This window comes from Lonchura striata, chromosome 2, assembly GCF_050655825.1.
Source record: "Lonchura striata isolate lonStrDom1 chromosome 2, ASM5065582v1, whole genome shotgun sequence".
In the NCBI taxonomy this organism is placed as follows: domain Eukaryota; kingdom Metazoa; phylum Chordata; class Aves; order Passeriformes; family Estrildidae; genus Lonchura; species Lonchura striata.
Genome location: NC_140704.1, coordinates 63,129,750 through 63,145,577, shown reverse-complemented (window position 1 = coordinate 63,145,577; position 15,828 = coordinate 63,129,750). Strand labels below are relative to the sequence as shown.

Genomic DNA, 15,828 nt, shown 5'->3' with positions numbered 1-15,828 from the left:
AACTCCAAGAGAGTTGAAGAAGGTCACAGTGGAGGAATATGCCTTCAATTTTTTCTTAGTAGAGACTGAGTAAAAAGACCTTCAAATATTAAGTCAGAAATGTTAAATTAAAAACTAAGAACAAAATCATGAATCAAACTTCCTATCTTGTCAAAAAAGCAGTTATTGCTAGTCTTGCTTATCCTCTCTGCCTCTCTTGACCTTCTAAAATAGACTTTAAGAACACAATTCTCAGAGGAAGATCTCTACTACTACCAAGGTATTTTTATTCTCTAATACAAAATCTTTGTAATGAACAGCATCAATTACTGAGCACAAAGTTCTACCACTGTCTTTCTGTACTGAAAGGCCACCCATTAAGGACATGCCCTTTTCAAGTAGGAAGCCATTCCTGCCATCCAAAAAACCAGATACCTTGCAGAGATAATAGATGAACTCGAAAACAGGAGACACAAAAATCCATTCTTAACCTGATGATTTATGGAGCAAGCAGAAATGCATAAAGAAAACAGTTATATTTAGCTGTACTGTCCAAGCCTGCAACAAAACCTACTTTGACATTGCTCCTTTTTGATTAAAAGGATTTTTTTGTAACCCTTCATTTTTTTCCTTGAATACATCTTTTATTTTATTTAAAGCACAAAAATGACAACAATTAACCTGTGATACACAATTTATCATGCAGCTTCAGAGCTTTAGTGAGGGACTTTTTTTTTGCATTGACTGAGTTTGGTTAGTCTGACTCCCCTAGAAGCACCTGAAAAACTGCTCAGGAATATTCTGCTTCAATACTTTTGCTGATGATAACAGCTACATAAGTGTTTCTCACCCAGAGCTGGGAGCAAGACACATCCTTTGCCATAATCACACTAGAAATGTTGACTAGTACTTTGTGACAACTACCATTTTTACAGTGTCCCATGCCCTGTCCTATACCATGGGGTAGTACTTATTTTTAAGAGATTAAAAGGTTCTGTACAGCAGGATTTGCCATTAATGGTTAGTTTTTAAGTATTGTAGAAAAATCACAACAAAAGACAAAATAACATTAAAAAAAGATAAAACGGGTGTGAGGGAAAGTTATCAGGCAAACTACCTGGCTGGCAAAAAATAAACATCTCGTAGTTTATTTTAACATGCTAAGTTATCACTTTCTCCACCTGGGGAGTACTGATCAATGACACTCAAAAACTCAGGCAGCAGAAGAACTGAGAGAAAAACAATGAGCTGTTCAGAGGTATAATCCAACACTGAAATGCAGAAATTATAATCCCACCCACCACAACTATACTTGAGATTTCTCATCTGTAAAATGGTAAACTTCCCTTCCTTCCATGAATGTGGTAAAATTGGTTCATGCTTGATCTTCCTCCCTGATGATTTTAATTGCTTTTATTACCAAATTATACAGAATTTACACTCAAAAAAAGTCCCAATAAACAAACAAACAAAAGTAATACACGGTTGCAGGCTGAAGTGCTGTCCAGCTATAGCTGCACCAGGTGAAAATGACAGTACTGCAACTCCTCCTGTGCTCAGAGACAACAGCTCGTCCCCATCTGTCAGCACAACTTCTTCTGTAATTATTCCCTAATGTAGTTCTGTCAAAGTGACCTGGTTTAGATATTAAGAATACCTGAGTTAATGTAGGCATCCTGAAATAACTGGTTTGGAGAGCAGCCACATATGCGGTATTTTCTGACGCACCTAAGAGGACCGCAACTTTCATTAGAGGACAACAAACACCTATAGGCTAGACTGGTCCAGTAGCCTCTTTGTCAGGAAAAGGAGATGCATTCTTAATCCTTGACCAAAGCTCCTTAGCTCAGGTCAATAAAAGTAAGCATGAAATTCAAAAGAATATTCTCAATCTAAAGCATTATAATTTGGGCACATTTGTAAACTTGATATAAAGCATGCTCTCAGCCATTGTACATGTATACATATATTAAAAAGATCACACTTTGAACATTTGAGGAAATTAAACTAAAGGTACATCCGTTGTGGGGTGGGAAGGCAACAAAATAAACAAAATATGAGCAGGTAAATATTCAATGAGTATTGCCTTGTTTATAATAAATCCATTGTACATTCCCATCATCTTCCTTTCTGTCTTCACTCATGTCATGTTAAGTTAGTTTAAAGTTTACAGAAAAGAATCTATAGGACTTGTTCTATATCTACCTGTTGTCTGTAAAATATAGGAGAAGGCCTTGTTCTGTTAGCTGAAAGCCATGTTTACTATTTTTGTTCAGAGCAGTAGTGCAGTTTGGAAGCAAATCTCTCCTCTGCACTATTCCTCCTTACTGTGGAATGGTACTGTGGAACTGGTCACAGACCAGTTTTGCTATACAGATTGTGGATTCTTTATGGAGAAATAGAAATGTACTAACGCATCTGTCACGCTTCAACCCCTAAAGGGGCACACAGATCCAAGCAAATAACACCTCTGAACAGTTTCAATATATGTAGTGGCATGGATATTTGATTGACCACTGAATCTAGTCCAAAATAAAAGCGCTGCACAGTAGAATATGTAGAGGTGGGGGCCCACAGCACCTACTGCTTCACTCTACTGATTTTCTCCACTTGAGCCAAATTACTACTGGAGATATTCCCCAAGTCAGAGACAGAAAGCTGGAATAAATGGAAGTCTTACATGACATCTGTATGCACTACAAGTGAACAGACACCCTTTCTTAAATTGGAAACTAATTCATACACAAATGGGACCTAAATGATCCCCCATAAGCAATCAGCAATGCTTACAAGTGGTTGTATCTTCCATTTATTAAAATCTTGCAGAAGTCAATGATAAACAGTATTCAAATACTTCTTATTGTAAATAAAAGAAATGCATTCTACATTTAAAAAAAATCACCTAATAAATAGCATTACACCACACAAAAACAATTAAGTGCCATGTTTTGCTTGAAGTAGTTTTGGGAAAACAGTTATTCAAAAGCATATTTGATGAGGATGTCAAAACACACCTGAAGGTTGGTGAAATGTGAACTAAAATCCTGTATGTACATATTTTATTAGAAAATACATAATTTCCTCCCATAGGATAACTTAAGGTCGTCAGAGTATTGCTCACTGCAGTTAGCACCAGCAGTGAAATCTGAAAAACAGCTTAACACATACACATAGATTATCAACATCTGTATCGAAAAGAATGTAAAAAACCAATATTGTATGGCTTAAATTCAAATAGCATCATTAAGAAATTACACTAGGATACCATATAAATCCAAGAGTTCACCTTCACTGCAGCTCCATGCTGCTCCATTGACTCGAGCCTGGGAGAGTACACATAAGCCCGCCACCACATGCTGCGGGAGCTGACTGATTTGATTAGCAGAACAGACTGATTGGATTAACAGCCGATGAATTGCTGTAAACTGAGCTGCTGCATCCTTATGGTATGACTGGCCAGAGTGTCTGTACAGTACAGGATTGGTCATGGTGAGGGCTGTATTACATATATATTGCTCTGGAAGCCAGAGCTGTACAAAATAAATGTGGATCAGATGTGGGCAGATTATTACCTTTCTGTCCAATTAGCTTCAGCAGACAATGCAGCTTTTATGTTGCTTTTGTGACAGCTCTGCAATGATACCAGATCTGGCCCAAGGCCTGACAATACAGAGTCCACCAACTCAAGTGTCTTCAGGCAGTGGGTACCAGCAGGATGAGTTCATACAGGACTATCACTTCATAACCCACAGCCACTCCCAACCTCCTTTGGAGGCAGCAGTGTGTGCAGTGAGGTTGAAACACATTCATGTCTATGAGCAGGAGTCCCCTAAGGGACTAATGCACTTCCTGTGGTCCTTCATGTTAGCAGTGCAATAAAAAGAACTGCATAGCTCAACCCTCCTCTCAAAAATGTAACAGCTGTGCTGAAACAAATATTAATATTTCTCTTTTTCCCAAGCTCTATTTCAATCAAAGGCTATCCATTCCTTTAGGATTCCTGGACACAAGTCATGCAAGAGCTAACTTTGAGGCTATCTGTAACATTCAATTAATATAGTGGCCTGCAGGTTATAATTCACATTTTAATTCACCCTCTATATATATTTATAACCAAGTTGCTTATAAAATTAAAATTGTCCCAGTGAAGCTCATTATTTATCATCAGCTTTAAGTTTTACATCCTTTTGTGGTCTTAGCAAAGACAATAGACAAAATAGTTTAATTACTGCATTCTCATCAATGCCAGTGATTCCAGGAAATCACAGCTGTGGTGCATGCCATGCCTAGCTGAACAGCCACCTCCTGAAAAAGCATTTCAGGAAGTCCTATACCTCGCACCAACATTAAACAAACTAATCTCTGTATGTGCAACTCCTTTATGACGTATTCAAAAGTGCAGATCACAGTCAGAAAGCACATCTTTGTAAGAAGCCTTTCCATACAGGACATCAGGGAAATGGGTGTGGATGGAGGACCTGCAACAACCTAGCTTTAGAGAATTAACTCCCTGGATAAATAGTTTGCCTGAGACTTCCTCACAAGTCACCACTGATGACTGACACTAAACTGTCAGAATCACAGATCTTTCTAAGATATAATTTACAGAGAAATAGTTACAACACTTGCAAGTTACAGCCTACTGCAGAATTTATCAACTGCTTTACCCTAATTATAGTCACCTAGCTATTGCAACAATGGTTAGAAAATCTTAATCTCATTTGATCAACTCACTGTTCACAATAGTTCTAACCTTTAATTTACACCAAGGTAAGACAGACATACATTTTCTACTTTGCACAAAAGCAGAATGAAAACCCATGCAAAGCTGTTTATATCTGTACAAACATCTGCAACAATGGATAATTACCAAACATGCACTGTTTTCCTCCTTTAAGAATAAGAACAAGTAGCATCAAATAGACTTATCATCTTAAATGGAAATGGTCCTAATCAGAACTATAAAACCACTAGGATTGGATTTAGGATACACATTTTTGGCAGTTAAAGCTATTACATAAGTATTACTATGTTTATTAAGTTACTAAAAATTTTATCATTACTAAAAGATTTCAGCATCACTCACATATAGAATGCCAGAGGAAATTCTTCCTATCTTCAATTCATTTGTAAAAACTACATGTCAGAATGCAAATCCCAGGTATTTTTTTCCAGAGGTAAATATTCTGTCAGCACTTGCCAAACTCTCTTGCATACATCTCTCTACTGCAATACAAAAGGTGAAGGTACAAAACTTGGTGCTACCAATGTCTTGCTAAAAAAAAAACAAAAAAAAACCAAGAAAACTGAAATGCATATTTATTATTGGCAACTCTGGCAACATGAAAGGAAAAGATTTCATCTCAAAGATGCCCATATTCTGGGTGTGATAATCTGTGAAAATGTAGAAATAATCTAAAGCTACCTCACAGCTTCAACAGCTTGACAACTATTTACTTAAAGAATAAGACCAATAGAAATATTGTCACTTTGTCCTTCAGCAAGAAGAATAAAGACTTGGGCAATATTAAGCATTAGCACTACAGACTTGCTTTCAAAGCAGGAGAAACTGGACCTTCAACAGTGCTCAAGTACAAACAACTGACAAAGATTCAAAATATTTTATCTAAAAAGAGTGTCTTTAGGAGAGAGCAGGTCACAGCAAAACTGCACTCCAAATATTAGAGAACACCTTGTCACAGCTAAGCAAACTTCAAAAATGGGAATTGTAACAAGAAAGAGGAGTAGAAAAAAGAAAGTCATAGGACAGTTGAAGAGTGAACTTGGTATGCTGTAGTCAATTTATCAAGTATCATTTAATTCTACAACAGTTTCATCTACCAACACCAAACAAGGCTTTTCAGCAGCCTACTGCTTACAGAATCATCAGTGACAAGTCTACTACTATAGAGCTGACCAAACCTCAGAGTAAGATGGGACACAGACCTCAGCTCTTAGAAGTTTATTCAGTAGCAGTCTTTTCTTCCTTTCTCCTCTCAGTGGTCCTGGGATGCTACTTCTAAATATAGAACTAGAAAGCAAGAACTTTCTCCGGAACAGTTTCTTTCAAGAAGGCACAATACATACTTAGAACCTCCTACCTGGCTCCTCTCACTCTTGCATCAAAAGCTAATTTCCATAAGAAATAAAGCTCCTGGATACAAGACCATGACTGAGTTTTTGTTTACAGATACGAACATGCTAAAAAATTCTAGATCACAGTTCAGAACAACATTATTTGCTGGCTCTATCTATATTCCTTTACCTCAATGCCAACATGTCTTAGAGGGATGTGTGTCCCAGGTCACTCTGCCTGCAATAGGACTTCTCTCAATATTTGATCTAGAAAAGCTACTGATATATAACTTTCCCCTAATTAAGCAATCTCAGTGCTTGCACAGCTGCCTCTTAGTTGTGACATTCTATTTCTTTAAGAGATTTATTAGTAGATGAACTATTTTTTCCAGATGGAAAAAGGTATTTCTCTGTTTTGGGTCTCAAGTCTCTCAATCTTTAGTCTGAACCTAAACTAATTTCTTATTTAATATCACTGCAGATTCCATGACTACACTCTCCCATTTCCTTTTGTAACCAGCCTGTGGGGTACAAATAGAGCTGTGGGATTGCTGGTAACTGTGTTTGGCAAAGATTCTTCCAAATTTCAAGTTTTTAAAGTTTATTTGGAAGAACAGATTCTACAGCATTCGTCCACTGTGTACCTTCCTAACAACATCAAAAAGAAAAGACTTAGAGTACATACAAATAAGTTCATGACCTTCACACATAATTAGCTTTTTACTAGGCCTGCATTTTGCACATGAGTAGTACAAGTTCTTCAGTAAGGTATGTATTCAAATTACTTTCTTGTTTCACCAGTACTTTTAACTTCCTAAGCTTTATACTTCAAACATGTCAATACACTGCATCACTGGTTTTAACACACATATACCTCCTGCTGGTGTAATTTGCATGAAGATACATTCCCAATAATTACAATTTTCCTGAAATGCATCTAATGCTTACATACATTTTAACATCAGATCACCAATTACTCAACCTAACACATTACAATGATATTAAAACTCCTGAATCAAAGGGATTGATGACTAAGATTCGTTTTTGTTGTCTTTTGAAAATATGCACTGTCTCAAACTCTGCTTCTTACTGATCCTATCCACCATCAGTTCATATATGCATACTAAAGTAACAGACTCTAGGTATTAATCTGACTACCCTGATATTGGTCAAAACATCTCCCATTTCAAAATCCCTCATGCTTTGGCAAGGAGAACAAAGCAGAAGCAGCAAAGCATTTTAGGCTTGGAAAATGTCAGCTTCATTAATAGCAGCTTCTGTTGAGGTAATTAAATTCACCTTTCAATAATTCAGATTTTTTCTTTAAAAAGCTGGGTAGCAGCAACTTCTCTATTACATGGTTAACATGTATTTCTGAAGCAATATACATATAAAAACCTTCTCCATAAGCATCTTCAATTTCCTGTAATCTGGAATGAAGTAGGATAAGGAAAAACACATGTCGTTTCCCAGAACTGGGTAATAAAATATTTTAAAGGTTACTTTTTACTCAAAGCACTTCTTCTTGAGCATTATTTTTTTCCAGAAAGCTTCACCTCAACAGTGGCTGTAGCATGAAGTAGCCATTGAACTCTTGATAGAACACCTAAAAATTACACCCTTTAAGGGCACAACATAGATACTAACGCAACCTGAACTATTTGTACTGCAGATTTTGCCACTGCTCTTTAAAGTCTGTGAATAGGCAGAGCTTCTTCCTAAGAAAGGGTCACAACTGAAGTCTCCAGTTAGGCAGAAATGATACAGCACTACAACTTGCTAAAGTCCCTACTCAAGAGTAAAGCAACCAAGAATTACTTCTACAAACACAAATGTCATTCTCTGTCTCCATTCCAGTCTTTCTCTCTGCACAGATGTCATATAAAATAATCTGCCAACTTTCTATTATAACTACAAAAATATGGCAAACAAACGATCACCTGTTTTTTGTAGAAGAAGAACATATTTTTCTGTATTTTCCTCCAGATATAGATACTATATTGACTTTTGGTGTATCCTTACCCACATGCTGGACTTCTTTTGTTCTTTGGAAAACAATAAAATCATCTCTCCACCTTTGGTTGCTTTTTATTCCTTTCCCTCTGTCCCTGTGTGAATCTGATATTGCTATTTGCAGTGCTTTTCCTAATCCCACATTACAGTTTGCTCTCCAAAATATGCCTTGAGGATTATTTTCCTCATAACTTGATATGGTAATGGTGTATTAAACCCTTACTCATTTCTCCAGATTCAACACTGAAGTAATTTGCAAAACACTCTGCAAAATAACACTTATTTAAAAAAAAAATTAAAATTATCATGTTCACTTCAATCTAAGCAGCTGTTCATAGTACAACTACTGTTCACAAAAACCAAGTTTTTCTTTTTGCCTTAGTTGTCTCACTGACAAATCTGAAATTATTTCTATGGTGTAGAGAATAAACAACTGTCTCCCCTCCTTCTTTCTCAAATAGACAAATTTACTAACTTGAGGTGTGCATGGAGAATCAAGACTTAGGCATGTAATATACTGGCATCTATCTTCCCCTCCACTATGTCTTTTAATATCTAAAGTCAGTTTAAATAGGCACTGTGATCGTGAGCACTGTTTTACATAAGAACTGTTTTATATATATATAATGCTCTAACCATATTGCTCTTTCTCCATCCAAAAAACTCTGATATCCAAAGTAATACCACAAAGAGAACGTGAGAATTTATATAATATCTTCACACTGTAAAATTAGCATTATTTACAATTGCCTGCCCTGAGAAACAGTCATCACAGGCCAGTGTCACCAGTGGGGAGCTACCCTTCAGAAGCTACTGTCTCACAAAGCCTCTTTCCTACACAAGCAATGCCAGTCATTTTCTTTGCATAAAGAAGTCCTCAAATTCAAAATAGTTAGTGATTAACTTGAATATATTTTAAAGAATAACTTTAAAAAACATGTTTGTATATAAGAGGTCTTCTGTGATCATTTTGGATAGCATTTTCAATACTTTAGCACCATAGTATACTCAGCATAGGATTTCATCTTATCTCTATAGTTACAAAACATTAAACTAAATTAATTCACATTGTTACCATTACAGGAGTGGTACAGAGAACAGAATTTAGTCTCTAAAAAAACACACAAATTTAGATGCAATCCAAAGCACTAATGTGTAAGCAGACTTCCTGAAAACTGTGTCCAAACTACTGTACTTCATTATGTAGCTCATGAGATTGCATCTTCCACACCTTGCTACTTGAGTAACCCAAAAATTCTGATTTTTCCTTGCTATTTTTATAATTACTAATCAGTCACCAAGATATGGATGTATGGACAGACCATTCAGTGGATAAAGCATTAGCAGGATGGCCACATGCAAAGAGTTTCAGTCAATGGCCCGATGTCCATGAGGAGACCAGTGACAAGTGGCATCCCGGAGGGGTCGGTCCTGGGGCCACTGCTGGTCAGTGTCTTTGTCAGTGACATGGACAGTGGGACCAAGGGCACCTTCAGCAAGTTTGCTGATGACACCGAGCTGTGAGGGGCGGTCAGCAGGCAGGAGAGGAAGGGATGGCATCCAGAGGGACTGGGCAGGCTGGACAGCTGGGCCTGTGCAAACCTCATCAGGTTTAACAAAGGCAAGTGCAAGGTCCTACACATGGGTCAGGGCAATCCCAGGAACATCTACAGGTTGGGCAGAGAGGTGATTGGGAGCAGCCCTGAGGAAAAGAACTTGGTGGGGGGGCTGACAAAAAAGTCAACATGAGCCGGCAGTGTGTGATCACAGCCCAGAAGTAAAGTGGTGCCCTGGGCTGTATCCAAAGAAGACTGGCTAAAAGGTTGATGAACGTGATTCTTCCACTCTGTGCTTCTCTCGTGAGGCACCACCTGGAACACTGTGTACAGTGCTGGGACCCTCAACATAAGGAGATGGAACTGTTGGAACAAGTTCAGAGGAAGGTCACAAAGTTGGTAAGAGGACTAGGGAAGGTCAGAGAACAGGCTGAAGAGGTTATAATAGAATATACTCAGCTGGAAGGGTGATCAACTCCAATTCCTGGCTGTGCACAGCACCAACCCCAAGGCTCATACCATGTGCCAAGAGCACTGTCCAAATACTTCTTGAACTCTGCCAGGCTTGGGGCTGTGACCACTTCCTTGGGGAGCCTGTTCCAGTGCCCAAACACCCCCTGGGTGAAGAAAATGTTTGTAATATCCAATCTAAACCTCCCCTGACAGAACTCCAGACCTTTCCTGTCACTGGGCACCATAGGGAAGATATCAGTGTCTGTCCCTTCTCTTTCCCTTGTAAGGAAGCTAAAGACTGCTGTAAGATCACTCCTCCGTTTCTTCTCTTCTTCTCCTCCAGGATGACCAGACCAAGTGGCCTCAGCCACTTTTCATATGGCTTTCCCTCTAGATTCTTTAAAATCCTGATTGAGGAGAGGTCAGCCAGGAGAAGAGAAGGTTGCATGGAGATCCCATAGCAGCCATCCAGTATCTGAAAAGGCCCTACAGGGAAGCCAGAGAGGGACTCTTCTTCAGGAACTCTAGATAGGACAAGGAGTAAAGGGTGCAAACTGCAAGAAGAGAAATTTGGGTTAGATATACAGAAATTCTTTACTGTGAGGGTGGTGAGGCAATTAAACAAGTTGCCTAGAGAAGTGCAGATCTCCTGCCCCTAGTTCATGACCAGGCTAGACAGGGCTTTGAGCAGCCTGGTCTAGTGAAAGGAAGGAAGAACCCCCACAGCTACAGGGTTAGAACTACGTGATCTTTAAGGTTCCTCCGAAAGGAAACTATTCTATGATTCTACATATATCAATGACTAATTTAGATTTTCATTTTAAAGCCATGCTTTTTATAATAGTAAGTGAGATTAGTCATGCCATCAATTGGAAATAGATTTTTTTTTTAGCTCAAATAAAACAGTTAAGTGTTAGGTAAAATTAAATACCCTTTAACAGCTCTTTCAACTTTTTTCTTTAAAACAGTGTTTTTCTCTTCATTTTTTTCTTTCTTTGAAGACTTGTATGAACTTGTATGAACTATGTATGAACATAGTTTCTTGGGGAATGTAATATTTATTTAGGGCTCTTTCCCCTCAACAGACAAGGTCTTTAAAAACCCCACCTTCCTAATTTTCGTAATTATAATCCATGAAGACAAACATCTTTGTTTCATATTCTCTTGAATCCAGAACAACTTAGCTCTGTTACTGTGAGGAACATAGCAGACTCCTTCCTTTTCCAAAAAGTAGCAATGTTACAAATTAAACTGGTGAATGAATCTCCCTAAAGTTAAATACATCCAAATTGTTTTGGCTTTCAGCTGGTTTATTCTGTAATCATCCCCTTACATGATGCAAGTGAGACAGAGCAGAGAAAAAAGGAAATGGAGATACAGAGGTGATAAGTTTTTCTGGAATAATACAATGTGGAATTATGGTGAAAATTGATGCAGTTCCATAGCAGCATGGTTTATATGGGTTTGTTATTAACAGAAAGAAAATTTAACCCCAGGTGCCTTAACCTGAAAAAAATCCCAGAGATGAGGGAATTATCTGAAGGAATACATTATTTTTGGAAATCGTTTTAAAGACTGAATACTGAGTTTATATGCATGAAAATAATTACAAATTGTATATAACTATCATATATAATTAAATGCATAATCAAGAGTTCTTAAAGAGTAATTAATTACATTTTTAAAGTACTGTGAATGTATGAATTAAAACCTCTTAATTTGTTGCCTGCATGTTAGTCTTTTACTCCTTGCTTTTAAAATGTCTTCAATTACATGAGGATATCAGAGTTTTGAAAATTCACTCACCTTCAAAAACTTTTCTACCCAAAGTCTTAAATTGTTTTTTTTTTAGGACATTAATCTTTTCATAGTAACCAAATACAATGTGGTGTCAAAACAAAGGATTAGGACTTTATTTCTTCTTCTATGTATTCATTATGCTGACTACTGTATGTTCAAATAAGCCTTGCTTTCTGACAAATAAAGCGGAGAATAAGTAAAAATGAAATAATTTCAATCCAGAAAATAGATAAACAAAAAACTGCAAGGATCTTACATTAGTTTTTGCCATAAGCACAGGAAGGGTTAAGTAGAAAGTTTTATTTTTGGTTTATAGACACAATGTTATTTTCACTTGCCATCTCACATTTAGAAATAATTATTCAAGGGCCCAAGTGGAATCTTCATAGTTCTGTTTCACAAAGAAAAACAATCCATAACTGCTTCCAAACTAGAAAAGCATGTATGCCAAGCTTTTAAAAAATTTTTAAACTGAGATGCCAATTTCTGAAATCAATTATTCTTCTGACAATCTCATAAGTCTATGACATCTCACAGAAGGCAGGAAAAACCAAAGTGAAACAGACAACTCTAATTCTAAAGCTACTGATGGATGTGAAGTTTCATTTTGGTTTCCACTATACATAAACAATCAGTGTCACTTTGAGAAAGAAATATGGGTGGAAATGGTTTATTTCTATAAAGGACTCTGTATGCATTGGTATGTACCTTAGAGACATCCTGCTACCAGCACCTGAACTTAAAACGGGCTACTTCTTCTCCTGTACACCAGTCCTGTTCACAGGATATGAAAGAGATACACTGTCGCAGACCAGCGACACCTAAAGCACATTTATTTTGCCTTTTCTTTAGTTTTTAGCTTAACATTTTGAGAGCAACAGTCCTTTTGCTGAGTAATGTGTGTATTAGAAGCAGTCTAAGCTTTCTTCTACCTCCAGCCATAAAGTTACTGTTTCAATCTGCCTCCTTACACCCAAAATCACTGCTGCATATGTCATGCTGGTTCTCTCTTACACCTTTCGAGCTTTCCACATTAAAGTGCTGTGATTCTCTCTATCAAAGAATTTGGAGCAAGTTCTGAAGAATGAAAGTGGTGACATCCAGAATTAAGGTGAAAATCTTCAAGACTTTGCTAAACTGACAACTGAAATTAAGGTTCTGCTGACAGTATTTAAAATTTACATGTCTACGGGATGGAAATGCCTGTGTTTTATACCAGTGGGACTGGATAGACATGACAACTTTATGCTCTAACTTCCTAGAACAGAGGGTACTCTGAGGGGCTTCTTTTTGAAATATCTGACACTTGGAAGGAATGGCAAGATGAACTACACTACCCTATGTGTAAAACTGAATCCTCTGCCAAAACAAGCTTAACATCTCAAAGCCTCTAAACACATCTTTGTAAGGACTAGTGGCTTTCTGAGTATGCCTTTCTCTTACGTTTTGTCCAAACTAATTTTAGTTCCCTCATCTTCTCCTCAAAGAAACCTAATGATCTATTTTTGTACTACCTGTCTGCCATAGGGTTCATCTTGTTTAAACCACTTATCACAAATATAAAAATGTTGAACTCTGGGGATTAGACCTTTTTCCAACTTAGAAAACCCCAAAATACAATAAAGAAACTTGTGAAGTTTACCTCAATTTCTCAAGAACTGCATGGTGCAAACTCAAATATGATCCACATCACATGTGCAATTGTCTTTCAATTTTTTTTGAAAAAAGATGATCTGAAGTAGCAGGAACAATCAGTACCCAAAGAAGGAAAACCAAAACAGACTGACTTTTCAGTTAAGAGGTGTATGATATGATGAACAGGAAAATGAATAGGAAATGTTTCTTATACTTCCCATAACAGAAAAAAAAAAAAAAAAAAGCAGGGAATACTTGGCAGAAAAAAAACACCAAAAAACAATTGGAAACACAGCCAAGTTGCAGAATTTATTGTCTCATTGCACAGTGGAGCGACTAGACAAATTCAGGATCTACCGATCCATTATAGATAAGTAAACACTAAGTGCAGACCATAACTCAGGAAGCTCTTAAATTACTGTTCCCCAGTGACAAGAATGTTATGCCAAAGGAAGACTCACTGTGTGTTGTCTCATTATTCTTTATCCATTCATTACTACCTAGGTGGATTTTTGGGCTAGTCCAGTAGAGAATTTCTTATATCAAAAGCTACTCGGCATTTTTAATAAGTATAAAGATAAGGATTAACACTTTGCTAGCAGTAGGACAAAGAAGCTTTATGGAAGAGCTAAGGCAACCAGCAGGGTAGTCAAACGCTTGGAGTAGTAACCCTTATTTTTGGTTTCATTCAGACCAGTGACATTTCAGAGTCTGAGTTACAGACACAGATTGGAAACTGTAGGCAACATAAAGACAACTAGTTATTAAATTTAACTGTTTCAGGAATTTTTCTAATGAAATGTTTTCTTATCAGTGAGGCTGTTTTCACTAAATCAATTTTACCATGAAGAATTTCAATTCTTCCACAAATTTCATTTTCTCTGATCAATAAAATCATGACATTTTTTCATTCTTTGTAACATAAGTTGTAACATCCCAACATGACACTTAAAGCAACTTAATGCACTCTGCCTTCATGTAATTCAAAACGAATTTAACTTCCTTTTCCTAGAAAAGTTAACATTATGGCCTCTCTTTGGAGTTCCTAAATCCCCTGCTCTTCATAGAATCACAAGTCCTTCCTCAGAAAATTATGCCTTTCCTCACATTATGAAGGCAATAATCCCCACCTGCCTGTCAAGGAAGCACAAAAGAGATAAAACTCTCTGCACATTCTGGGAGAAATAACTTGGCCATAGCTCTTAATTCTTTGGGGCAAATAATACACTAAGGTTCCTAAACAACAGCAACTTAAAGATTATATGCCAGAGGCAAATGCAGGTCGAAGGATCACAAGTCAGTTCAATGTCAACATTCCCAAAAAAGATGAGAATTTCCACTGTTAAGAAGTTAATTTCAACTGACTTCCACTCAGAAAAATGCCCCCAACTGACCTCTATGGTTCCTCCCAAACCCTTCAAAAAAAACCAAATCGTGTTTGTCAGAAATTCCATGTTGAAAATTCTAAGTATTAGCTAGCTCTTCATAGAAATGCTTTCATGAGGACCCTGATGTTTGAAGATTAATTAGCTACCAGGGAAAGCAGAAGACCTGAAAACCCAACACTTTTAGAAGCAGAAAGCAACCCCACAGATCCAGATTACTCAACCCCAAAAGTGAGGTGTTCCACCCAGTCTCAGCACTTCACGCCCTCAATGGAATTCAACCATACCCTAACACAAGGTGATATTCAGGTAATCACGTACCTGGGATACCAATGCTAGAGACCTGTGGCAAGGCAAAGCCTTGCCTTCTAAATTAAAACACAAATCCCCCCTCTCCCCACACTTTCATAAGAATATGTTAAAAGTACCAGGACAACTGAGATAATGGTATCTAATACAATTTTCCTTTTGGAATGGGTGCTGGTGCTCTTTAGACCATCCCCCAACATTAGCACAGGGTTTTTTAGCTACACAACAAACTAGCTGGGGAAGCAGATCCGGGTTTGAAATGTCACAACTTAACAAAATAATATTTTAAACTTAACTTATTTTCCAGTATCATGTTGCATCACTAGTGATCAAAATCTCTGTCATGCAGAGAGGCAGGAAGGAGCAGCCAGGTGCAGGAAAACTGGCACCTGTGCTAACTTATGCCAACAAAACATTAATTTTTTTTGTTTCATTTAGGGCTGATGGAACAGAAAGAAGGTCTAAAGATGCTTACCAGTAAGCTGTTGGGTTGCAGGTAAATTATAAACAATAACTAAAACAGGCCATCATAATTTCACTGTTACTTTTTCCCACCACTTGTATCAATTTTAAGACTATTACAGCTCCTGAAAAATCACTTTAATTACTTTAATCAGTGGAAA

The 15,828-nt window shown here is 37.3% G+C and overlaps 2 protein-coding genes across 5 annotated transcripts in view; one reads left to right on the top strand and one right to left on the bottom strand.

Annotated features, from left to right (window-relative positions):
* LOC110472824 (endogenous retrovirus group K member 8 Gag polyprotein-like) overlaps nucleotides 1-15,828 on the top strand; it is a 399,368-nt gene that overhangs the window by 39,253 nt on the left and 344,287 nt on the right. The window lies entirely within an intron of this gene.
* The window catches only part of CDYL (chromodomain Y like), a 157,300-nt gene that overhangs the window by 59,259 nt on the left and 82,213 nt on the right, over nucleotides 1-15,828 (bottom strand). The window lies entirely within an intron of this gene.